At 46.9% G+C, this 25,791-nt stretch overlaps 1 protein-coding gene across 1 annotated transcript in view; it reads left to right on the forward strand.

Moving 5' to 3' along the window:
* Positions 1-12,266: 12,266 nt before the first annotated feature.
* Positions 12,267-25,791, forward strand: part of cdc42se2 (CDC42 small effector 2) — a 273,328-nt gene continuing 259,803 nt past the window's right edge. The window contains exon 1 of the mRNA XM_070859181.1: positions 12,267-12,326. The gene's annotated coding sequence lies outside the window, so the exon portion shown is untranslated. The remainder of the gene's footprint in view (positions 12,327-25,791) is intronic.

Genomic DNA, 25,791 nt, shown 5'->3' on the forward strand with positions numbered 1-25,791 from the left:
CGGCTTTTCCGATCTGTCAAGTTTCTGGCTTGTCAGATCTTCCGCATCTCGGGAAGAAGGACAATCCCATGGCAGAGATTGGGCTATTTGCCCATCTCTTGCCCAGCGAATATCCTTAAAACTTTACCAGGCGCATAGCATACTTTCACCAGTGTAAGAGTTTTAAAACATACAAAAACATATAAGAATAAAATTTAAAAACACATTTTAATGTTTAAAAACCCTGCCCACTAAGCTAAGTTGACTTTAAACCATAATTCAAACTTTTTTTTAAATCGGCAAATATATGTTTTTTCAAAAACCTTTATATCAACTTTAATTTCTATAATGTATTTATGTGAGGTGTTTTTTTAATGTTTTATGTAGTGTTTCGGGGTGTTTCTCATTCATATTAATTGGGGTTTCGGACTTACGAAACTCCTATTACTATGAATGAGAAAATACTTTACAGTGATTGGGTGTCCAGGCCCACATGACTCCTGCGGACGTCCCAACATGAACGCGCTCTGTTACACAAGAAGAAAAGGCCTCAAGACCAGGATCTCTGGTGGGCACAGCAGGAAAAGGTGGCTGTGGATCTTTTTAGCCATTTTCTGGCGAGCTCCCACGGGAAGCAAAGGACCAGGATTTCAGGGCCAATGAAACAATTAAGGCCTAGATTTCCTTTTTGTTGGTCAGTAAACTTTCCAGAAGTAATCAGCAATTGTCTGGTTTGCCACCAAAATGATAATGATGTACGTTCTCCTACCTTAAATTTTGGACATCACCTCCTAATTTTTCCTTTCAAATTCAGTGCCCATTCTACTTATACCTATTTGTGAACAGGTTTTCTTCCTTAAATGCACTATTTAAATGTAAAAGTGGTTGTTAATACCAGTGTTAGAAAAAAATTATTCTTATCTTTTGAGATATGTAGATCTGTTATATATATTTTACACACAGACATACACACATACAGCACTTAATTGAAAAAAAATGTCTGTTCAGAGAGAGTCTGCCTATATTAAACCACTAGAAAATTTTGATTCAGAATTAGTCAAGTTTAAAGTTATCCTTAAAGGAGTTGGGGTATTATGATAATTCCATGATCAGCAAGCAGACAGGTATATTGTTCACAATTGGTATACCAATAATGTGAGAGGTCGATAAGATTGAGGGCCAGCTTTGAGTTAACTGCTGGAGTCATACAAGCTTTTGTTCCATAGTTGCTAAGCAAATGGAAATCCATTGTAAATTGTGGTTTAAGATTGGCATCATTGTCACAGGGCAAAGTACCATTGTTGCATTTATATAATAAAACTATTGAGTAATACCACCAGCAGTTTGCTTGAACTTTAAAGAATAAACAACGTTAAGAAACCATCTAAGAGACCTTCTCTTCAGTTTTCTATTTGTCATGTTGCTACAGAGGAGGGACGTGGATAGAGCTCCATTAGCACTAGAGACTGAGGGGGGGATTTTTAACTCCCCAAAATGGGCAGGTTTGGGTTGGGTAGGATGTTAAAAAGTAAAAAATCTGAATCCTGAGGGAGGGGGGGATGGGGAAGATCCAAGTGTAATGTATCGAAGTTTGCTGACGATAAAAGCTGGATACAAATCCCGACCCCAACCCACCTCCAATGCACTCACTTCCGGTTTGAATGGAGACGTCATGCCTCCAAACCCATGTTGCACGCCTCATATTTAACCCTGGACGGTCAAGTTTTCCGAACCTCTGAAAACCCAGTGGCTAAAGGGAGGTGAGGACTGCTGGATCCAGAGGGTAAGTGTCTTTCCACTTTCCTGCTGGATCCAGATTACTTGCTTCACCAACCCCCCCCATGATAGGACACCCCCTCCCATCCCTCCGACCCCTACGAATTCCCCCCGACCCTTCCAAACTCCTCCAGGAGGCCTCCAACCTTCTCCCAACTCCGGCCTCCAGTTGTGGCTCTGGCCTCCGATCTTCCCCGACCCCAGATCCCGATCTTTCCTCTGGCCTCTGATCTTTCTTCTGGCCTCTGATCTCCCCTCTGCTCCAGACACTGATCTTCCCTCTGGCCTCCAATAAGAAAACAAGAACATAAGAAATAGGAGCAGGAGTCGGCCATTCAGTCTTTCGAGCCTGCGCCGCCATTCAGTAAGATCATGGCTGATCTTCTACCTTAACTCCACCTTCCTGCACTATCCCCATATCACTTGGTTCTCTTTGTATCCAAAAATCTATCGATCTCTGTCTTGAATATACTCAACTACGGAGCTTCCACAGCCCTCTGGGGTAAACAATTCCAAAGATTCACAGCCCTTTGAGTGAAGAAATTTCTCCTCATCTCAGTCCTAAATGGCCGACCCCTTAATCTGAGTTTGTGGGGTCGAAATTGCCCTGTTTAGTGACACCCGTTAGCAACTCTGGGGTCGCTAATGAGGCACAAAACAGTTTTTGCCCGGGACAGGGTGGGGACACTACCGGCCCCCGCAAAATTGCTCAGGGGTTAGCGGAGGTGCTGCCAAGGTCATGCTGTGCCCTGTCGGTAGAGCCCTGAAAGGCTGCCATGAGCTGTGTCAGCACCAGCCTCACGAGTCAGGAACCAGGCCGACATCCGCTCACAGGGCAGAAGTTAAAGGGGAGGTCGGGAGTGCCCCACACTGCCATCTTGCCGGTTTGGCCAACTCACCGGGAGGCCCGGCTTCTTCCACTGTTACGTGGTCCCGGGCCACCATCGTGCTGCCCAGCACTCTGTTTTGGGTGCTGGTCTGCGGCCTCAGCACCACGGTGCCCTGGTGAACCAGTGGAAGCCAACAGAGGCCCGGCAGAGTGCGCAGCAGCCCTCCCCTTTAACTGCTGACAAATACGCCCCGTAGTGCCCTGGAGCCCACTCCAACAGGAACTGGAGTGTACGAGATTGCGCTCCACTTCCTGTGCGGGGCGGTTACTGCAATTTCGCAGAGGGGGCGGGACATCCGCGCCGGGCACAGAAAGTCCCGCCCGAAGTTAGTTACCCCACCCGCCAATTGGGGCACTGGGGAATTTTGACCCCCATGACTCCTAGTTCTAGACTCTCCAGCCAGAGGGAACATTCTCCCAGCATCTATCCTGTCAAGCCCTTTAAAGATTTTGCACATTTCAGTGAGATCACATCTCATTCTTCTCAACTCTAAGGAATATAGACCTAGTCTACTAAATCTCTCCTTATAGCATAATCCTTCCATCCCAGGAATCAGTCTGGTGAAGCTCCGCTGCTCTCCCTCTAAGGTAAGTATATCCTTCCTTAGGTAAGGAGACCAAAACTGTACACAATATGCCAGGTCTTGTCGCACCAGGGCCCTATATAATTGCAGTAAGACTTCTACTCTTATGCTCCAATCCTTTTGTAATAAAGACTAACATACAATTTGCTTTTATAATTCCTTGCTGTACCTACATGTTAACTTTCTATGATTTGTGTACAAGGATATCCAGGTCCATCTGAATACCAATATTTTAGAATCTCTCAGCATTTAAAAGATATTCTGTTTCTCTATTTTTCCTACCAAAGTGGATAACTTCACATTTCTCCACATTATATTCCATCTGCCATCTTCTTGGCAACTCACTTAATCTGTCTATATCCCTTGGCAGCCTTTTTATTTCCTCGTTACAACTTACTTTCCCACCCAGCTTTGTGTCATCAGCAAACTTGGATACATTACACTTGGACCCTGCCTCACTCCTCTTTGGCCTTTCCGATCCGTCTCTCCCTCTTCTCCCCTCCGGCTGTGGCCTGGTGCTGAAGGCCTACCTGCCAGCCAGACTTTCAATCCTGGCATCGTCCAGGAAATGGTGATAAAAAATGATTATCAAGTCCTGCCATTAAATTCAGCAGGACCTTCGGGAAACCCGTTCTTCCTGATTTCCCAACCTCAAAGCAGCCCTCCCGTAACCTTTCCGCGTCCAAGTTAATATCTAGCCCTGAGTCTTTTTAAGGATGTACGAAGAAACAGTCAACACAGTTTGTATATAGAATGTCTGCTGATTATGGTATATAGTATCTTGTCTACATCTGTATACTATATCATCTATAAATAAATCCAGAAAGCTGGTTTAGCCTACATAAAATCGTCTGGCAAAATGATATTTTCCATCATCAGAAGTGATAGTAGAACCTAATGAGCATCCTATGCATTATCTAATAAGTAATTTATAGTGATCAGGGTTAATTGTTAGATCAGGACTACAACTTAAAATGGTAGAGAATAACGGTGCACATTACATTTTTTAAGGAATTCTGTCTACTTATGGAAAGTTAGAAATATTTACTCTCAGTGCAGTAAAACGGGAACTTAAACATCCAATATGGCGTACGTATGCAGATTCCGTATTGATAATGGTTCCAGTATGGGTGTCCAGGGCCAATGCCTGAAGCATGCATCAGGCCCTTTGCATATGCAAAAATGGGGCCCATCATCTGTGTTAGGACTTATACCCAAAATTGGGCTGCCCTGAACACAGCTAGAGTCACATCTACATGCAACCTATTCAATGAATCGCTGGAGGCCGCAACTAAAAAGGTAAGTTTTTTCAAAATGACTTACCTGAATGAGGAGTGAAGAGGAGCAGTAGTGTTCTTCCCAGGTCACAGCAGTCCCGAAGACCATTGCTGGCCCCTCCTCGGCCATCTCCCAATTGCTTCCTTTCTCCCTCACATGTCCTAACTGACGACCACTGCCAGCATTGCTGCATGAAGATGCACAAAAGACCCATCGGTCTAATTTGAATGCGGCGAATAGAAATACCTGTTCTGGCACAGGGATCATTCCTTACACCCAGTTCCCGCCAGCAGGCCGACCCTTTCCAGGTTCTCCCCCATCGTTGCTCGATTAATACCAGATCACAAAAGTAACTGACAAGTCCTTACTATACAGTATAGACGCACATGAGGCCCATACTTGAGAGAAGGTCACTCTGTGACCAGTTACCTTTATTACCAAGACCTCAAGTGACGAAGGTGGGTGGAGCTTCCCCTTTTATACCTGAAAGTCCAGGTTAGGAGTGTCTCCACAAGTTCACCCCCTTGTGTTCAATGTTCTCAAGGTGTACAACTTAGGTCAGCTTATACATGGGTTACAATGATAGTTGAATACATGACAGTAACGATTAATGCATAATTAAGCACTTTTGCTACCTTTAATGCACAGAGCAAATTAAACCTTAAGTTGTCAGGTTTAACTTCCAATTTGTGCTGTGTTAGCTGATTTTATCCATGGTGGCAGTAACGATCTATGGGGTAGAGATTCATCTGGTCAGTTTTGGGCCCAGACTCGCTGCGTAGTCAGATCTCAGTCCAAACAAGAGGCCCGAGGCTGGCCTGAAATTTAGGCCGGAATTTTGCTGGCGTCAGAGGACGGGTAGGTCAGCTGTTAAATTTGAAATGATTGACAGCTGGTCAGGACCCAGCTGTCAAACCGCCTCCACACTACTTTACCAGGTATCGGGTCTGTCAACACTGAACAGACCTGACATACAGCGCCGGGGGAGGCAATTTAGGTCATTACGACCTTGTTCAGAGACTATTACAGACAATTTTGAGGTCAACTTACCGTTTTCCAGGTTATTTATGAGGTTGCCGCTGCTCGGGGATCACGTCAGGTATGAATGTCAGGAGTTGTGTCAACATGAATTCATTTCTTTACCTGACAGCTGCAAGTGTACTATAAAAGCTCCCATCTCACAGCTGTTAATTTTCCAACATCAGAACCTCTTGCTTTTGGAAGGCACATTAACCTTCATGCCAGTTGCAAATCTTTGGAGAAATCTCTCTATCGAATGTCACCTCATTGGAACAATCTCTTTCACCATTGACAAATTGCTACTGTCATCTCAAGTTCACCTGGCATCTATCACATTAATATCCGTGCCATTGAAACTATCTCAACTTGGGCCTCAGAATCCCACCACAATCAGCCCCAACACCAGCAGCATCAGGCACAGCAGCAGCAACAACATCAACACCAACATTCTCCACAATCAACTGATGCTGCACAGGACACAGGGCATCAGCATCCGACCACATTGCCTTCCGGGATGCCAGGCATGGTCTCACCATGGCCAGATTTACTTCACTTGGCGCTGTACACCCTGGCTGCCACATAATGCACCAGGTTGGCACCACCCCACACCAACACCATAAAGCATCTCTACAATGCCCAAGCCATTCCTTTCAAACTTATTTCCATTGTGGAGGGTACCCTTATGTCTTACCTTTCATTGCAATACATTAAACCATTTCCAAAGGTGTGCACAATTCTGTCCAAGAAGGCAAAGTATTGAAAATAAAGATTTCAATGTTTAACAACACAGTAACAGAAACTTTATGAATATAAGAACATAAGAAATAGGAGCAGGAGTAGGCCATTTGGCCCCTTGAGCCTGCTCTGCCATTCAATAAGATCATGGCTGATCTGATCTTGGCCTCAACTCCACTTTCCTGTCCGCTCCCCAACAACCTTGACTTTCCTACCATTCAAAAATCTGTTTATCTTCACCTTAAATATATTCAATGACCCACAGCTCTCTGAAGTAGAGAATTCCAAAGATTCACAACCCTCTGAGCGAAGAAATTCCTCCTCATCTTCATTTTAAATGGGTGATGCCTTACTATGAAACTATGGCCCCGAGATCTAGATTCCCCCATGATGGGAAACATCCTGTCTGCATCTACCCTGTCAAGCCCCCTCAGAATCTTATATGTTTCAATAAAATCACCTCTCATTCTTCTAAACTCCAATGAGTATAGGCTCAACCTTTCTTCAAAAGATAACTCCTTCATTTCAGGAATCAACTTAGTGAACCTTCTCTGAACTGCCTCCAATGGAAGTATATCCCTCTTTAAATAAGGAGACCAAAACTATACACAGTACTCCAGGTAATGACTTACCAACACTCTGTATAGTTGTAGAAAGACTTCTCAACTTTTATACTCCAACCCCCTTGCAATAAAGGCCAACATTCCATTTGCCTTCCTAATTAATTGCTGTACCTGCATGCTAACTTTTTGTGTACAAGGACCCCCAGATCCCTCTGTACATCAGCATTTTGTAATCTCTCCATTTTAAATAATAATTTGCTTTTTTATTTTTTCTACCAAAGTGGATAGCCTCACATTTTCCCACATTATACTCCATCTGCCAAATTTTTGCCCACTCACGTAACCTATCTATATACCTTTGCAGATTTTTTGCGTCCTCCTCACAACTTGCTTTCCCACCTATCTTTGTATCATCAGCAAATTTGGCTACATTACACTCGGTCCCTTCATCCAAGTCATTAATATAAATTTGAACAATAAGGGAGTCGAGGGTTATGGGGAGCGGGCAGGGAAGTGGAGTTGAGGCCAAGAGCAGATCAGGTCAGATCAGCCATTGAATGGCAGAGCAGGCTCAAGGGGTCGAATGACTCAATCCTGCTCCTATTTCTTATGTTCATATGTTCTTATTGTAAATAGTTGAGGCCCCAGCACTGATCCCTGTTTACATTAGTTACAGTTTGACAACCTGAAAATGACCCATTTATCCCAACTCTCTGTTTTCTGTTAGTTAGCCAATCCTCTATCCATGCTAATATATTACCCCCAACCCCGTGAGCTCTTATCTTGTGCAGTAACCTTTTATGTGGCATCTTATCGAATGCCTTCTGGAAATCTAAATACACATCTACTGGTTGCCCTTTATCCACTCTACTCATTATAGCCTCAAAGAATTCTAGCAAATTAGTCAAACATGATTTCCCTTTCATAAAACCATGCTGACTCTACTTGATTGTATTATGATTTTCTCAATGTCCTGCTACTACTTCCTTAATAATGGACACCAGCATTTTCCCAGAGTGATGGGGATGTGGTGAGAGGCCCAGCAAGATGAGGTTGAGTGTGGCTTTGCAGTAATGTTTCGTGATGTTAGGCTAACTGGTCTCTAGTTTCCTGCTTTCTGTCTCCCTCCTTTCTTCAATAGGGGCATTACATTTGCGGTTTTCCAATTCGCTGGGACCTCTCCAGAATCCCGGTAATTTTGGTAGATTTCAACCAATGCATCCATTATATCTGCAGTATCATCTTTACATGAACATTGGCGAAAAGACCCAAGTGTTTACTGTTGTGTGTTGTTAGTTGATATGATTGGACTAGAATGAGGATGAGGGTGAGGGCTGACTAGTGAGATGGGGATGTGATAATGTAGACAGAGAGGGGTGGGTGGAAGTGCAAGGTAAGTTGGTGTGAGTAAGGATGTGCAGGAGTAGGGTAGGGAAGGCAGAGTGATGGGGATGTGGTGAGAGGCCCAGCAAGATGAGGTTGAGTGTGGCTTTGCAGTAATGTTTCATGATCTACTGAGATCATTGAAAGGTTTACAGCACTGCAGCCAGATCCTCTTGATGACATCCCTGCTTGTGCTCTCCTGTGTAATGTGCAACCAGGCCATGCTGGTCTCCTGCAGAGATCCCTTGCATCCATGGGAAGGGAAGAGAACCTCCATACGTGCTGTGACTCCCTCCATAAGCATCTGGAGGAAGTTATGGGAGAGCCTGGGTGCAGCCCTGCATCTCTGTGCAGTGATTGTCAGTGTTTGCAACAGCTCAATGCTGTAGAACTTTTTCTTCTTCTTAGGCAGTCCCTCGAAGTCGGGGATGACGTGCTTCCACTGTAAAAATGAGTTCTCAGGTGACTGATGAGTCCGATGCAGGACAGTCTCTGTCACAGGTTGGCAGAAGTTGGTTGAAGGGCCGATTGGTTGGAGTGCTTGAGTTGTCGTGTGCTCCTTCTGCAGTTTGTGCTTGGTCTCCACTTGCTCCTGGCGAAGAGACTCAAGTTGTTCGGCGCCATCCCGGACTATTCTCTTCCACTTTGAATGATCTTGCACCAGGGATTCCCAGTTGTCGGTGGGGATGTTGCACTTTTTCAAGGAGGCCTTGAGGATGTCCTTGAAGCGTTTCCTTGGCCCACCTGGGGCTTATTTACCATGTCGGAGCTCCCAGTAGAGCGCTTGTTTTGGGAGTCTCGCATCAGGCATGCGGACGATGTGACCCGTCCATCGGAGCAGATCGAGTGATGTCAATGCTTCTATGCTGAGGATGTTAGCGTGAGTGAGAACACTGATGTTGATGCACCTATCCTGCGAATGGATTTGCATGATCTTGCGGAAGCAACTTTGGTGGTACTTCTCCAGTGCTTTGAAGTGCTTGCTGTATATAGTCCATGTCTCTGAAGCATACAGGAGGACGGTATCACTACTGCTTTGTAGACCATTAGCTTTCTGCCGGTTTTAAGGTTCTGGTCTTCAATTCTCTTCCTTAGGCGACCAAAAGGCTGTGCTGGCACACTGAAGGCGGTGTTGGATCTTGCCATCGATGTCTGCCCTTGTTGACAGTAAGCTCCCGAGGTATGGAAAATGGTTCATGTTGCCTCATCGTGAATTTTGATAATCGAGGGGCAGTGCTGTATGGCGAGGGCAGATTGATAGAGGACCTTTGTCTTACGGATGTTTAGTATAAGGCCCATGCTCTCGTATGCTACGGTGAACATGTTGACAATGGTTTGGAGTTTGGCCTCCGAGTGTGCGCAGACGCAGGCATCGTCTGCATACTGTAATTCAATGACAGAGGATGGGACGACCTTGGATCTGGTCAGGAGGCGATGTAGGTTGAACAGTTTCTCATTTGTTCGAAAGATTAGCTCCACTCCAGCAGGAAGCTTACTGATGGTGAGATGGACCATATCAGCCATGATCTTTTTGAATGGCGGAGCAGGCTCGAGGGGCTAGATGGCCTACTACTGTTCCTAATTGTTATGTTCTTATGTTCTTATGTTCTTATGGAGCATTGCAGCAAGGAAGATCGAGAAGAGCATTGGTGCAATGACACATTGCTTCACCCCGGTCCATACATGAATTGGTTCTGTGGTGGATCCGTTTGTTCAGATCACGGCTTGCATGTCATCTTGAAGCAGGTGGAGGATGGTGATAAACTTTTGAGGACAGCCGAATTTGAAGAGAACGCTCCATAATCCCTCACAGTTGACAGTGTCAAAGGCTTTTGTGAGGTCAAAGAAGGCCATGTACAAGTATTGGAGCTGTTCCCTGCATTTCTTGAATTTGTCGCACGGTGAAGATCATGTCCATTGTGCCTCTTAGTGGGTGGAATCCGTATTGCAACTCTGGGAGGAGCTCTTCAGCCACAGGGAGAAGGCAGTTGAGGAGGATTCTTGCACTAACTTTCCTGTGGTAGACAGCACTCTCTAATTACCGCAATTGGACTTATCCTCTTTCTTGAAGATGGTCACGATTACGGTGTCTCTGAGATCGTCTGGCATGTTCTCCTCCTTCCAAATAAGAGAGATGAGGTCATGTATTTGTGCCAATAGTGCTTCTCTGCCATGTTTTAGTGCTTCGGTGGGGATTCCATCTGCTCCTGAGGCCTTGTTGTTCTTCAATTGTCGGATGGCCTTTTCAATCTTGTGCCGGGCTGGGGTTGTGCTGAGATGGTGGTGCGTAGCATGCTGCAGGATGGAGTCAAGGACACTTAGGTCAAAGACAGAGTCTCAGTTAAGGAGATCTTCGAAGTGCTCCTTCCAGCAGGCACTGACTGCCTCTCTGTCCTTGATGAGTACCTCACCGTTCTTGGCCCGTGATGGGGTAGAACCTTGGGTGCTTGGGCCATAGGTGGTCTTGACTGTGCTGAAGAATCCTCGCATGTCATGATTGTTGGCTGGTTGCTGGATCTCCTGCGCTTTCTCTACCCACCATCTGTTCTTTAGGTCACGAGTCTTTTGTTGGACCTTGGCTTTCAGTCGTCTGTACAGCAGCTTTCTTGCTCTCGAGTTGTCTTGCTGTTTGCAATTCAAGAATGCCTGGCCTTTGCGGCTTATTAACTCCTGGATCTCCTGGTCATTCCCGTCTAAGCAGTCTTGGTATTTCCTGGTCGAGTGACTGAGCGTCTCCTCACAGGTCTTAATTATGGAGGCCTTGACGGCAGACCAGACACTGTTTTCACTGCTTCTCTGGATCACTGGGAGTCATCAGGTTGATAGTGCTTTCTTAGCAGGGTCTTTGAGTGCTCCAGCATTGTTTTTTCTGCGGCAATTTGCTGTTGAACACTGACAGCACAACTGTCAAAACAAATTTGAGCATGTTTCCTTTAAGAAAACTGGCTGATGTCGTGTTATCAAATGACGTCATCAGACCTGTTTCCTTTTAATTGTCCGGGAAATTCGCTGGGCGGGCTGAACGATTGCGGGTAGGAAACTGCACAGAAAACATCAGCAAGAAAGATAAGTTTTTTTTAAACTTACCTGGGCTGCCTCGCCTTTAATCATTGCCCCCGTAGCGGCCGGTCACCTGATCCACGCATCCTGTAGCTGTCAGTGCTTTCGCCCGGCGATGCTGCAGGGGGCGGATATCAATTACGAGTCCGGGGCACTACCGGGGCGATGCACACGGAGATGACATCACGATCTCCGGGCACAGGAGATCGGGGCACAAAGCCATAACGCTGCTGCTGCTGAGTATGGCAGGAGTCGATGTCAGCGCCGTGCCCGGTCTCAAACCCATTTGCACCCCGTTAGTGCCCCCAACAGGAGGCACAAAGCCACCCAATTTCAGCCCCTTTGACTCCATGAATGACAAATTGGAATATTTTATTAATGATGAAAAATAGGATCTGGGGAGGAGCAAAGAGATTTGTGTGTCCATGTATACAAATCATTAAAAGCTAGTGGACAGATACAAAAGGCAATTAAAAGGCCGTTATCTCAAGGAGGTTGGAATACAAAAGGGAGGAAGTTGTACTTCAGTTGTACAGAGCATTGGTCAGACCCAACCAGAGTATTACGTTCAGTTCTTGGCACTGTGCCCTTGGAGAGGGGACAGCATGGATTCACCAGAATTATAAAGGGTTAAATTATGAGGACATGTTGCATAAACTTGGCTTGTATTCCCTTGAGTTTAGAAGGTTGATGGGTGACTTAATGGAGGTGTTTAAAATTATAAAGAAATTTGATAGTTTAGATACAAAGGTGGGGCACTCCAGAACAAGGGGGCACAATATTAAAGTTAGATTTTGACCTGTAATATATATACATATATATATATATATATATAGCTCCACCTAGTGGACTACTGTGGCATTTCAGCCTTTGCTATTTACAACAATAAAGAGGGAGTCACCTGACTGGCTTCCTGAAGTTATCAGCCATTTTACAGTCTGTGTGTTTGTGAGATCGTACTGTAACCATAACAAGGCCTTTCAGCAGTGAAATCAGGAAGCACTTTTTCCCACAAAGAATAGTGGAAATATGAAAATCTGGAACTCTCTCCCCCAAGAGGTTAGTTGAAATTTTCAAGACTGAGATTGACAGATTTTTGTTAGGTAAAGGTATCAACAACACGGCTCAAACTCAGGTAAATTAAAGTTAAGGTACAGATCAGCCATTGAATGGCGGAACAGATTCAAGAGGCTGAATGCTTTACTCCTGTTCCTATAAATGAATTTCTGCCTTGTACTCAGACTGTTGGTGGTGTACTCATTACTTTGCTCTGAATATTGACCAAATTGATTTAGTCAGTGACTTGTTTTATTTATATACAGCCCATCAAGAGTCTTTCAAACTGATACACATTATCAATGTGTTTGTAACAGCACAAATTGTTCTTTCTGTTCCCAAAGTACATAAAATTCATAAACATTCACTAAAATAACTAAGTTGCTGATCACAGAGCTTTCCTTGTGTGAATATTAGAGTGATGCCCTCCTAGCCCTGGGAAAATTAAGTTTAATTAATAGGAACGTAAGGAAGTACAGTCCATAAAAAGGACTCTGCAGTCCATCAGGCCAATCCCAAAACAAATACTTCTCAATCGCCCATTCCCTCAAATATCTACCCAATTCTCCCTTGATCTTTTCATTTTATCTGCCTCTGCTGTTTCCCATACCATCATCAAATAAAGTCATTTGGCCTGATTATTTGTCTTCGGGTCTAAGTCAGTTCTAAATGGTTTAGAACTGGTGGAAGAGTAAATAGCATTCCATTCTCCAGTCAAAACTAATTTGAACAATTGTTCACAACTCCAGGTGCAAACTCAAATGGATCTAGGGAAGACATTAAAGTGGTGGGAGAGGAAAATTGTATGTAAGTAGAATTTAAAGGAATGGGGAAAATTAAACTGGAGTATCACAATGGCGGGGGAGACAAAAATTCAGCAACCTTTTGGAGAACCTTACAAGACATCTCAAGACAGCATACAGAAGAGGGAGGAGATTAAGAAATGGTCGGCAAAAATGGTGGGAATAGGAACCATATGTACAGATGTGAATCTGCAGCCTGAGATATGTGATCGCTGAAGTTGAGGTGCTTGCAAGGAAGGTTGCCCACTGTGCCACTCCACGGTACCATCCCAGAAGGAACATAGGAACAGGAGTAGGCCATTCAGCTCCTCGAGCCTATTCCACCATTCAGTTAGATCATGGCTGCCTGTACCTTAACTCCATCTACATGCCTTGGTTCTGTAACCCTTAATACCCTTGCCTAGCAAAAAATCCAGCAATCTCAATTTTGAAATTTTTGATTGACCTAGTGTCAACAGCTTTTTGGGGTAAAGCGTTCTCGATTTCCACTACTCTTTCCTGACATCAACCTTGAACTGCCTGGCTCTAATTTTAAAGCTATGTCCACTTGGGTCAGCAAGTCGAGAAGGAAGTGAAGCCAAGTTTCAAACCACAGTTGATCTTCAAAACTAAAAACATTGAAAACTGATAAATTTGCTTTCTTCTCCTTTTTCTAGGCACACAAAAATAAAAATTAAGTATTTATTTGGCTGATTTTTGAGTGGCCTCAACGGTCCCTTTAAAGCCGACTGGTTGGGCCGCTGTGCACCTGGCACAACTTTCACAACTGGGAGCAAATGTAGGTCAGTGAGCACAGGGGTAATGGGTGAATGGTTCATGGATCGCAGTTAGAATATGGGTAGCAGAATTTTGGATGAGCTGAAGTTTATGGGGGTAAAAGGTTGGAAGCCGGCCAGGAGAGCATTGTGCACAATTGCAATTTGCATATATAAACAATGTATTAAGCATATTTCAGGTGGCTGGGCAGTTCACCAATATGTAGGCCTGCAGAATATCGCATCATAAAAGTACATAGAAATTGCAACATGGACAAAGGCCATTCGGTCCAACCAGTCCATGTCAGTGTTTACCCTCCACATGAGCAAATAGTTCTATTCACATTTACATGCCCTGTTCCCATATCCATTTATTCCCTTTTCTTTTATCCACCTCTCCAATCTAATCGGGAATGTTGACATAGGGCTTGACTTTCCATGATCAGCCATGAGCTTATTGACTGGCGGTGCAGGCTCGAAGGACCGAATGGCCTACTCCTGCATCTATGTTTCCACTTCACATCGCCCATATATCACCCAAAACGGCCGGCTAGCGCCCATTTTGACCAAAAAGTGGAAACTCAGGCTGGAACATCACCAGAAATTAAGCCCCCAAGTTTCGGCTCACATCGCCGAGCTGATCGCTGAGGTGATCGCCCGCACATCACCGAGTGGAACTTTTGGCACATCGCCGGCACATCGCCAGGCTGATTGCTCGCCAAGAGCATCGCTGAAGAATAGTTGCTTTTCCCAGACCTTCCTCACCGAACTGGGCACTATGGATGCCATTTTGAATTTCGGAGGAAGGGAGGAGGCAGCTAAAAAATTCGAGCTTGTATGTTGTGAGTTATTTAAGGGTCTTTTACAGATAGATTCACTCACATTAATACTTATATTTAATTATACTAATATTAGCTTAGTAGATTTGGCATTTTTTTTACTAAAAAGTGCATTTATAGCAAGTGAAAATAATTATTGATAGTGATGGGGCCTATGGTTTCTTTGCCATTACTCGTAACTGCTCACACGCTGGTTTCTGAAAGGATCAATCGAGGAGGTGGCAGAGTAATGCGGAGACAGAGGACACAGAGGAGGCGAGCGTACAGCCAACGAAGGTACAAAGAAACGCAATCTTACCTCAACTTGTCTGAAAACGCGTGTCTTAGGAGGCTGCGCTTCTGGAAGGAGGTCACCAATGAGATTTGCCAGCTCATCAAGGGGAATCTGCAGCCTTCCAGCACCATCAGAACCACACTGCCGGTTGAGGTAAAGGTTACTGCAGCACTATCCTTCTACGCATCTGGATCCTTTCAGGCTTCAGCTGGTGACATCTGTGGTAGCTCTCAGCACGCCACACACTGCTGCATTCTGCGGGTGACTGAAGCCCTTTACGCTCGCAGGATGGACTTTATAAGCTTCCCTATGACCATGGAGGCACAGACCGGGAGAGCTTTGGGTTTCTCGAGAATAGCAAACTTCCCCAAGGTGCAGGGAGCAATAGACTGCACGCACATTACCCTGAAAGCCCCTTTATAGAACCTGGAGGTGTTTCGTAACAGAAAGGGATTCCATTCCCGTTGTTGACCACAACCAAATTATTATGACAGTAAATGCTACATTTCCTGGCAGCATCCATGATGCGCACATCCTGCGTGAGGGTGCTATCCCTGACCTGTTTATCAATCAGCCAGAAGGTCACGGTTGAATGCTGGGGGATAATGCCTTGCCAGCTGGCTGATGACCCCACTGTGTAATCCCATTGCTGAAGCCGAGAAACATTACAACGAAAGCCACATAGCTACATGCAACATCGTCGAAAAGACAATTGGAGTCCTAAAGCAACGCTTCAGATGCCTGGACCACTCTGATGGCAGTCTACAATACCACCTTGACCAGGTCTCTGAGTTTATTGTGGTGTGTTGCATGTTGCATACCCTAGCTATAAGGAGAGGACAACAAATGCCAGATGGGGCTGCAGATCCACCTCCAGAAGGAGGGGAGGTGGAAGAGCCAGACGGCGAGGAGCAAGAGGAGGAGGAGGAGGAGGAGGAGGAGGAGGCTGGTGAAGACCTCGGGAAGGACAATCAGCCTGGTGATGAAGCCATTTATTGTAACTCCAGAGTGAGGCACAAGCATGGTGGGCAGTCTTTTATATTGGGCCCTGCACACCTCAGTAGGTGACCCTCAGGTCTCCCACCGCAGTGCCCTCTGGTGGCACACCTTATGTGACTAAACAGTTAGTATACATGATCTACATACATGACATCACTTCCCCCCAAGTCTTTAATGCAAATTGACTCGTACATTGACGGTGACCAGGGCTTTGCTCTTCCTGGTTGACCATTGGAGGGTCGCTTCTAGCTTGGCGGGCTGGTAGTGAGATTTGTTGCCAGTGGAGGTCCCTATGGTTTCTGGTTGTGAGTCCATGACTACTCCATTCTTCCCCCCACACAGAGATCATGCTAATGGCCCGTTACATGCAAGTTGCTTTTAAGTTCATCACATGGGTTTTACATTTACATCTTGGTACATTTGTTGGGTGGATTACAGTTGCATTTCTTTTTGTGTGGTACATTTACATGATCAGTACAGGTATATCAGTACAGGTACACAAGGACAGTCTAGTTCCAGCACAGCCGGATGAGATCTGGGTCATCTGGTGGAGGCGCAGCGCCCCATGCTAGTGGGTCTATGGGTGAGGTGAGCTCATTTTGCTCGAATTGCCGGAGCTCAGGGGTCTTGCCGTTACTTCCAGTGTTGAGTAAGCCCAAAGACAGCTGATGTGTCTGTGGCCTCCCTGTCCTTTTCATTTGCACAGTGTCGCTGCTGCTCCCTGGGAAGCGGTCTGAGCGAGTGAGTGTTTCTTCTTAGCGACGGTGGAGCTGCCTCGTCTTGTCTAGCAGTTTGCAGGGGACTGCTAACTCGCTTTCCTTGAGGGCACCGTTGTGAGCACTCTCTAGTTTGGGATCCTGGCCGGTCCAGGTCCCGTTCGGAGGAGCCGTTGCAGGTGACCCTTCGCTCTTGGGCATTACCGTGGTGGCAAGTGGGTTTGTGGGCTGCGCCTTTTCCACCCGGGTGGTGGGTGATGGTAGCCGACTGCGAGCATAGGTGCAGTTTACTGTTTCTGGCCCGTGGCGGTTTATGTCATCGGGTGCCTGCAAACTTAAGGAGGTGGCCTTGGAAATAGTGGATGCATTGACAGTCATTTTCCAACATTCCATTGACTCTGGATCAGTTCCTATGGAGTGGAGGGTAGCCAATGTAACCCCACTTTTTAAAAAAGGAGGGAGAGAGAAAACAGGGAATTATAGACCAGTCAGCCTGACATCGGTAGTGGGTAAAATGATGGAATCAATTATTAAGGATGTCATAGCAGTGCATTTGGAAAGAGGTAATATGATAGGTCCAAGTCAGCATGGATTTGTGAAAGGGAAATCATGCTTGACAAATCTTCTGGAATTTTTTGAGGATGTTTCCAGTAGAGTGGACAAGGGAGAACCAGTTGATGTGGTATATTTGGACTTTCAGAAGGCTTTCGACAAGGTCCCACACAAGAGATTAATGTGCAAAGTTAAAGCACATGGGATTGGGGGTAGTGTGCTGACATGGATTGAGAACTGGTTGTCAGACAGGAAGCAAAGAGTAGGAGTAAATGGGGACTTTTCAGAATGGCAGACAGTGACTAGTGGGGTACCGCAAGGTTCTGTGCTGGGGCCCCAGCTGTTTACACTGTATATTAATGATTTAGACGAGGGGATTAAATGTAGTATCTCCAAATTTGCGGATGACACTAAGTTGGGTGGCAGTGTGAGCTGCGAGGAGGATGCTATGAGGCTGCAGAGCGACTTGGATAGGTTAGGTGAGTGGGCAAATGCATGGCAGATTAAGTATAATGTGGATAAATGTGAGGTTATCCACTTTGGTGGTAAAAACAGAGAGACAGACTATTATCTGAATGGTGACAGATTAGGAAAAGGGGAGGTGCAAAGAGACCTGGGTGTCATGGTACATCAGTCATTGAAAGTTGGCATGCAGGTACAGCAGGCGGTTAAGAAAGCAAATGGCATGTTGGCCTTCATAGCGAGGGGATTTGAGTACAGGGGCAGGGAGGTGTTGCTACAATTGTACAGGGCCTTGGTGAGGCCACACCTGGAGTATTGTGTACAGTTTTGGTCTCCTAACCTGAGGAAGGACATTCTTGCTATTGAGGGAGTGCAGCGAAGGTTCACCAGACTGATTCCCGGGATGGCGGAACTGACCTATCAAGAAAGACTGGATCAACTGGGCTTGTATTCACTGGAGTTCAGAAGAATGAGAGGGGACCTCATAGAAACGTTTAAAATCCTGACGGGGTTAGACAGGTTAGATGCAGGAAGAATATTCCCAATGTTGGGGAAGTCCAGAACCAGGGGACACAGTCTAAGGATAAGGAGGAAGCCATTTAGGACCGAGATGAGGAGGAATTTCTTCACCCAGAGAGTGGTGAACCTGTGGAATTCTCGACCACAGAAAGTTGTTGAGGCCAATTCACTAAATATATTCAAAAAGGAGTTAGATGAAGTCCTTACTACTAGGGGAATCAAGGGGTATGGTGAGAAAGCAGGAATGGGGTACTGAAGTTGCATGTTCAGCCATGAACTCATTGAATGGCGGTGCAGGCTAGAAGGGCCGAATGGCCTACTCCTCCACCTATTTTCTATGTTTCTATGTAAACCGATCTGAGGCAGGGTATCGCTACTGGTGCCTCTGCTCTCCGGGGATCGTTTACTCTGCGGCTTGTCTACTTCTGTCAGCTGTGGGGACACTTTATGATACTTCGTTCTGGTCCCGGGGACTCAGGCTACAGCATTGGGTAGCCCGCTGGACCTATATACGACCGTTAGATGTTCGCCCGCTACATTGGCTGATTGCAATTTGCACCCAACATCACTCAACAACATTTTGCTCATTACAGCTGGACTGTTACATTGGTTACCAATTTCAAGCAGTTCATTCAAAAATGGCGGGTTGCTGGCCTCCTTTAAAATGGCCTTACTACTTTTACCCCAATCATCTTCCTTGCGTGGAGCCACATGTCATTGCTCCATTAGCGCTGCACCTCATGGTTTGGACGCCATCTTTTCCCTGTCCATGATGTCGACTGCCACCGAAGCTGGGAAGGCGCCCTCGGATCCAATCTTCTTCCCCAGGAGTCCTGCCACTGAAATCGGGAAGGTGAGTTCGGGTCGTCTCGGCCGGATCATCATCACGCAGGCGTGATGAGCGGTCTGTGCCTCGGGGGCTACGCGGATCTGCTCTCCGGTGCCTGGTCCAACCGAAGGTGGGGGCTTGCTCTGCCTCTGAGCATGGGGTCGTCGATCGCTGGAGGGATGAAGTCTTCCCAGTTCCAATGAATCTTCCCCATCCATTTTCTTCCAAGTAGCGTTGGTCCATCACCTGAAACAATCCACAATGGTAAATTGTGCACCGCGCCATCATGGGATACACTTACATCTGCACTACCAACAACTGATATCAGTTCCTTGGTGTAGGTATGCAGCTTTGCCTGAACCGGGACCAGCTTGGGTCGTTCAGCTTGATCGTTCCATAGCCTCTCAAAGACTTCCTGGCTCATTACTGACTGACTCACCCCCGTGTCCACTTCCATGAAGACTGGAACGCCATTTATCTCGACTTCCATTATCACTAGAGGACAATTTGTGGTGCAGGTATATACTCCATACACTTCGTCTTGGGACTGAGCTGCCTCTCTAACCGTCTCCTCGTAATCCGCGCTGGATTCACAGCCATCTGCTGACTCCTCTTTCACATGGTGAGTCACAGCTCTTTCTGCACATTCATTGGAGGTGGCCCTTTGTGCTGCAGCCTTTGCACACATAGTCTCTGAACTGACACTGATGAGCCCTGTGATTACCTCTGTAACGCCGGCATGGTGCTACTCGACTTACGTTTTCACCCCTCGACGGACTCTGAGTTAAAGGTCTCGGGGGCCTATAAGCTCTGCCCTGGGCAGATTCACGTTCAACAGTTCTGCCTGTGAAAGGCGCCATTTTATTTACAGTACTTGCCGGGTTTGAGTCCTGAGAGTGAGTCGTCATCTGCTTGGAGCTGCAGCTTGAGGTCATGAATGCCTGGCTGATGCTGATGGCCTTCTGCAGAGTGACGGTGGTTTTGGCAGACAGTAGCCTGTGAAGAAGTGCCTCATGTCCAATGCCAATTACAAAGACGTCCCGCAATGCATCGGCGAGGGATGAGCCGAATTCACACGGTCCTGCCAGTCTCCTGAGGTCGGCAGTGTATTTTGTGATTTCCTGGCCCTCGGGGCGGTGGTGAGGATGCTCTCCTTCAGTTTGAGTTGGTCCCGAATTAGCACCTTCAGCTCCTCGAATGACTTGGTCGTTGTTTTCTCTGGTGCAAGAAAGTCCCCAATGAGGCTGTAGACTGCGGGCCCACAACTGGTCAACAGGAGAGCTCTGCGCTTATCTGCCAACGTGGCCGGATCATCACCTATCAGGTTATTTGCTACGAAATATTGGTCGAGCCTCTCCGTAAAGGCTTCCCAATCTTCACCCTCTGAGAACTTTTCTAATGCACCAACGTTAGTCATTTTTGTGTGAAAGTTCGTAATATCGTCGCCAGTTGTTGTGTCTTTAGTACTCTTATGAATGACTCCACGAGGTCTAATATTGTACTTGAGCTGTTGTGACCTTAGTCCCATTGATTGTAACTCCAGAGTGAGGGACAAGCATGGTGGGCAGCCTTTATATAGGTTCATCATTACCTCTTGTATTCTATGGGGCCAAAATTGCCCTCCGCCTGAAACGAGGTGCACCTACTGATTTTTTTGCGTGATTTACCACGCCAATTGGTGGGGCGCTCATTCGATCGAAATTCGGCACTTTGGGAAAAAATGAACGGTTCGGTGTTTTTGGTGGGAATGGGCTCTTTGTAGCGGTGACCGATTAATTCGAGAGATTCAGCCGATTCCCATTGAATAATGATGAGGCAGCTGCTCCCTGGTCTTCTTAAAGATTTTGCAGGTAGGTCCTTAGCATTGGGAGTTTGCCTTTGGTGCTTCTGACGGTACATAATGGCTAATGCAAGTCCTTCAAGGAGGGCCAGCCGCTTCTCTGATGCCGAAATTGAAACCCTCGTCCAAGCTGTGGAGGGAAGGAGGTACATACTCTTTTCAGACTCAGGAAGACCCAGTGGGGAAATGTTCGTGAATGCCTGGAGAGAGGTAGCTGTCGATGTGTCGGGGACCTCAGTTTATGACCAGACCGCCACCCAATGCCACAAAAGGTTTAACGACATCATTCGAATGTTGAAAGTGAGTACATGTTCCCCCAACCCCTGACCTTCCATCTCTGAGCCTCTCCTTCACCTATTCTTATATCCCACCTTCACTTTATAGTTAGTAAAGCACTATTTGAGTGCTGAGGCATCTATATCTATGTGTGCATACTCACAATGGAGGGTATATTTTGATAGGTCCTTACTATACAGTATAAATGCACACGAGGCCCATGCTTGAGAGAAGGTAAGTCTGTGACCTGTCCTTTATTCCTTAGCACTCAAGTGATGAAGGTGGGTGGAGCTTCCCCTTTTGTACCTGAAGGTGCAGGTGAGGAGTGTCTCCCACCTAGTGGTCATTGTTCTCACAGTGTACAACTTAGGTCAGATTATACATGGATTACAATACTGGTTGAAAACATGACATCACCTCCTCCGCAAAGTCTTATTGGGATCACAGGTTGAGTCTCTCTGGTGGTTTACGCTCTCTTGTAGAGCGCCTGAGTTGGGGCTCCAGTTGTTGGGCGCTGGCCTGAGTATCTGCTGTTTGCAGTGCCTAAGGCCTGTCTGGACTGCCCACAGTGATTGGGCTCTCCTCCCTTTGGTTCCGGTGTTGGTCACCTGTGGTGGAGTGAAATCTACATCGTGTTCTTCCTCTGCTTCTTCTATGGGGTTGCTGAACCTCCTTTTTGTTTGATCCACGTGTTTGCGGCAGATTTGTCCATTGGTAAGTTTAACTACCAGAATCCTATTTCCCTCTTTGGCAACCACAGTGCCTGCGAGCCATTTGGACCCTGCAGCATAGTTGAGGACAAAAACAGGATCATTTACATCAATACATCGTGCCCTCGCATTCCTGTCATGGCAATCATATTCTGGCTGGCGCCTGCTCTCGACAATTTCTTTCATGGTGGGGTGTACAAGGGATAGCCGGGTTTTGAGCGTCCTTTTCATTAGCAGCTCTGCGGGTGGAACCCCTGTGAGCGAGTGTGGTCGGGATCTATAGGCCAATAGGAGGCGTGATAAACGTCTTTGTAGGGAACCCCCTTGGATTCTGAGCATCCCCTGTTTGATTATCTGCACTGCTCGTTCTGCCTGGCCGTTTGAGGCCGGCTTGAACGGTGCCGTTCTGACATGGTTAATTCCATTGGCTGCCATGAAGTCCTGGAATTCAGTGCTTGTGAAGCACGGGCCATTGTCGCTGACCAAGACGTCCGGTAGACCGTGGGCGGCGAACATTGCTGATAGACTTTCTAGCAGAGGAGGTGCTTGAATTTAAAATGTCACACTCGATCCATTTGAAGTAGGCATCTACGAAAACCAAAAACATTTTTCCCATGAAAGGACCTGCATAGTCCACATGGATGCGTGACCAAGGCTTGGCGGGCCATGGCCAGGGGCTAAGGGGGGCTTCCCTGGGCACATTGCCCAGCTGGGCACACGTGTTGCACCTGCGATCACAAAGTTCCAGATCTGCGTCTATCCCTGGCCACCAAAAGTGTGACCTGGCAATTGCCTTCATCATGACAATGCCCGGGTGCTCATTGTGGAGTTCTCTGATGAACACCTCTCTGCCCATCTGTGGCATGACTACTCGGTTTCCCCACAGTAGGCAATCGGCCTGAATCAAGAGTTCATCCCTGCGCCTGCGAAATGCTTTCAATTCCTCAGGGCATGCCCTGTACGTGGCTGCCCAGTCCCCTTTCAGGACACATTTCTTGACGAGAGACAATAGCGGGTCTCTATTTGTCCAGACTTTAATCTGACGGGCTGTCACGGATGAGCCTTCGCTTCCGAAAGCTTCAACAGCCATGGCCATCTCAGCAGCATGCTCAGTAGCCCCTTCAGTGGATAGTGGGAGCCTGCTGAGTGCATCGGCGCAGTTTTCGGTGCCCGGTCTGTGCCGAATTGTATAGTCATAGACGGCTAACGTGAGTGCCCACCTCTGTATACGGGCCGATGCGTTTGCATTTATGGCCTTGTTGTCGGCCAAAAGGGACGTTAGGGGTTTGTGATCTGTCTCCAGCTCAAATTTCCTGCCAAACAGGTACTGGTGCATTTTCTTTACAGCATATACTCATGCGAGCGCCTCCTTTTCTACCATCCCGTAACCCCTTTCTGCCTGGGACAGACTCCTGGAGGCATCAGCTACTGGCTGTAACTGACCCTTGACACTGACATGCTGCAACACACACCCGACACCATAGGATGACGCATCGTACGTTAACATAAGTTTCTTACATGGGTCGTATAGTGTTAACAGAGTGTTGGAACATAACAAATTGCGTACTCTATTAAAAGCCCTTTCCTGGCTGTCCCCCCAGACCCATTCGCGACCTTTGCATAGGAGCACGTGTAGCGGCTCTAGCAGCGTGCTCAATTTGGGAAGAAAGTTACCAAAATAGTTCAGGAGCCCCAGGAACGAACGCAGTTCCGTCGTGTTACGGGGTCTGGGTGCTCTCTGGATCGCTTCCGTCTTGGACGCAGTCGGGCTCATCCCATCTGCTGCTACCCTCATCCCCAGGAATTCTACCTCTGGAGCTAGGAAGACGCACTTCGCCTTTTTCAGTCACAGCCCTACCCGGTCCAGTCTGCGTAGCACCTCCTCCAGGTTGTGGAGGTGTTCTGCAGTATCGTAACCCGTGATGAGGATGTCGTCCTGAAAAACCACCGTCCCTGGAATCGACTTGAGGAGGCTTTCCATATTTCGTTGGAAGATCGCGGCGGCCGAGCGAATCCCGAACCGACATCTTTTGTACTCAACATGTGTCGTGATGGTGGTCAGCTTCTTCGACTCACTCGCCAGCTCCTGGGTCATGTAAGCTGAGGTCAGTCCAATTTTGAAAAAAGTTTGCCACCAGATAGCATCGCAAAGAGGTCCTCCGCTCTCGGTAGCGGGTACTGGTCTTGGAGTGACACCCGATTGATGGTGACCTTGTAATCACCACATTTCCTGACTGACCCATCCGCCTTGAGCACCGGCACGATCGGGCTTGCCCAGTCACTGAATTCGACTGGTGAGATGATGCCTTCCCTCAGCAGGCGGTCCAATTCGCCTTCTATCTTTTCCCGCATCACGTACGGCACCGCTCTGGCCTTGTGGTTTACTGGCCTGGCGTCCGCGTTTATGTGAATCACTATCTTGGCCCCCATGAAAGTGCCAATGCCGGGTTGAAATAATGAGTTAAATTTGTCCAGGATCTGTGAGCATGATACTCGCTCCACAGAGGAAATTGCATTGACATCGCCCCATTTCCAGTTCATGATAGCATGCCAACTCCTCCTCAGTAGTGCGGGACCGTTCCCCGGGACAACCCAGAGTGGCAACCTGTTCTCCGAATCTTTGTGGGTCACGACTACAGTGGCACTGCCTAGCACCGGAATGATCTGCTTTGTGTAAGTCCGTAGCTGTGCGTCAATTGGCGATAATTTTGGCCTCCTGGCCTTGGACGCCCACAACTTTTCAAACTGTTTGATACCCTTCAGAGACTGGCTGGCCCCCATGTCTAGCTCCATTGATACTGGGATGCCATTGAGGAGCACTTTCATCATTATCGGTGGCGTCCTGGTGTATGAACTGTATACATGCTCCACATGAACTCGCTGAACTTCAGCTTCCAGCGATTTCCCCCAGCGTTCATTTCTGCAATTTCTGCAGGTATTTTGCTCATCTCTGCAAACTCCGGCTGAGTGAGTGCCTCCACGCCTCCAACATGAACTGTTGTTGGAAACAAAAGGTCCCTTGCCAGTCGATCGTCCCTGACTGCCCCTGTGACTGTCCTTGAATGCGCATTAACAGGTGTTGATGGCCCCATTACTGGCCGCATTGTCTCTTGCAATGGTGTGAATCACCGTTCAACTTGCCATTGTCTCTGTCAAACTCCCCCTCTGGGTTCGACTGCATGTTGGGGCATGCCCGATTGCCCTTGTCTGCCTGGAGAACTGTGTGCTGCTTTAACAATGTTGAATCTCTGTCCCAACCATTCCTTAACACAGTATCTCTTGTCTGTTCTGCTAGTGGCCATGCTCGCGTGGTTTAAATCCCAGTTTCTTGTCACCATTGATAGGTCCTTATTATACAGTATAAATGCACACGAGGCCCATGCTTGAGAGAAGGTCAGTCTGTGACCTGTCCTTTATTCCTTAGCACTCAAGTGATGAAGGTGGATGAAGGTCCAGGTTAGGAGTGTCTCCCACCTAGTGGTCATTGTTCTCACAGTGTACAACTTAGGTCAGATTATACATGGGTTACAATGCTGGTTGAATACATGACATATTTCATTTGAGATTTACACTTACATGTAATGGAGCAATACATGCACTAATTGCCGATGCATCATTACATTGCTACTCACCAACCCTTCTTTGCTTTGCAGACCAAGGTGTCACATAACCGTTTGGAGCAAGAGAGGACTGGTGGAGTGAGGACATTAACCAGCAGCTCACTGACATCGAGGAGAGGGTGCATTGGTAAATGGGCCCACATGTTGCCTGCCCAGTGGCTGCAGGCAATGTGGATCCTGCTGGGGCCAGCATCGGCAAGTGAAGGCCTTCCTTTAATGCCATCTGTCCTTGAATGTCCAAACGCCTATCAGTCAATTGGTGATGAATGTGTGC

The sequence above is a fragment of the Pristiophorus japonicus genome, chromosome 1, assembly GCF_044704955.1.
Source record: "Pristiophorus japonicus isolate sPriJap1 chromosome 1, sPriJap1.hap1, whole genome shotgun sequence".
Lineage (NCBI taxonomy): Eukaryota > Metazoa > Chordata > Chondrichthyes > Pristiophoridae > Pristiophorus > Pristiophorus japonicus.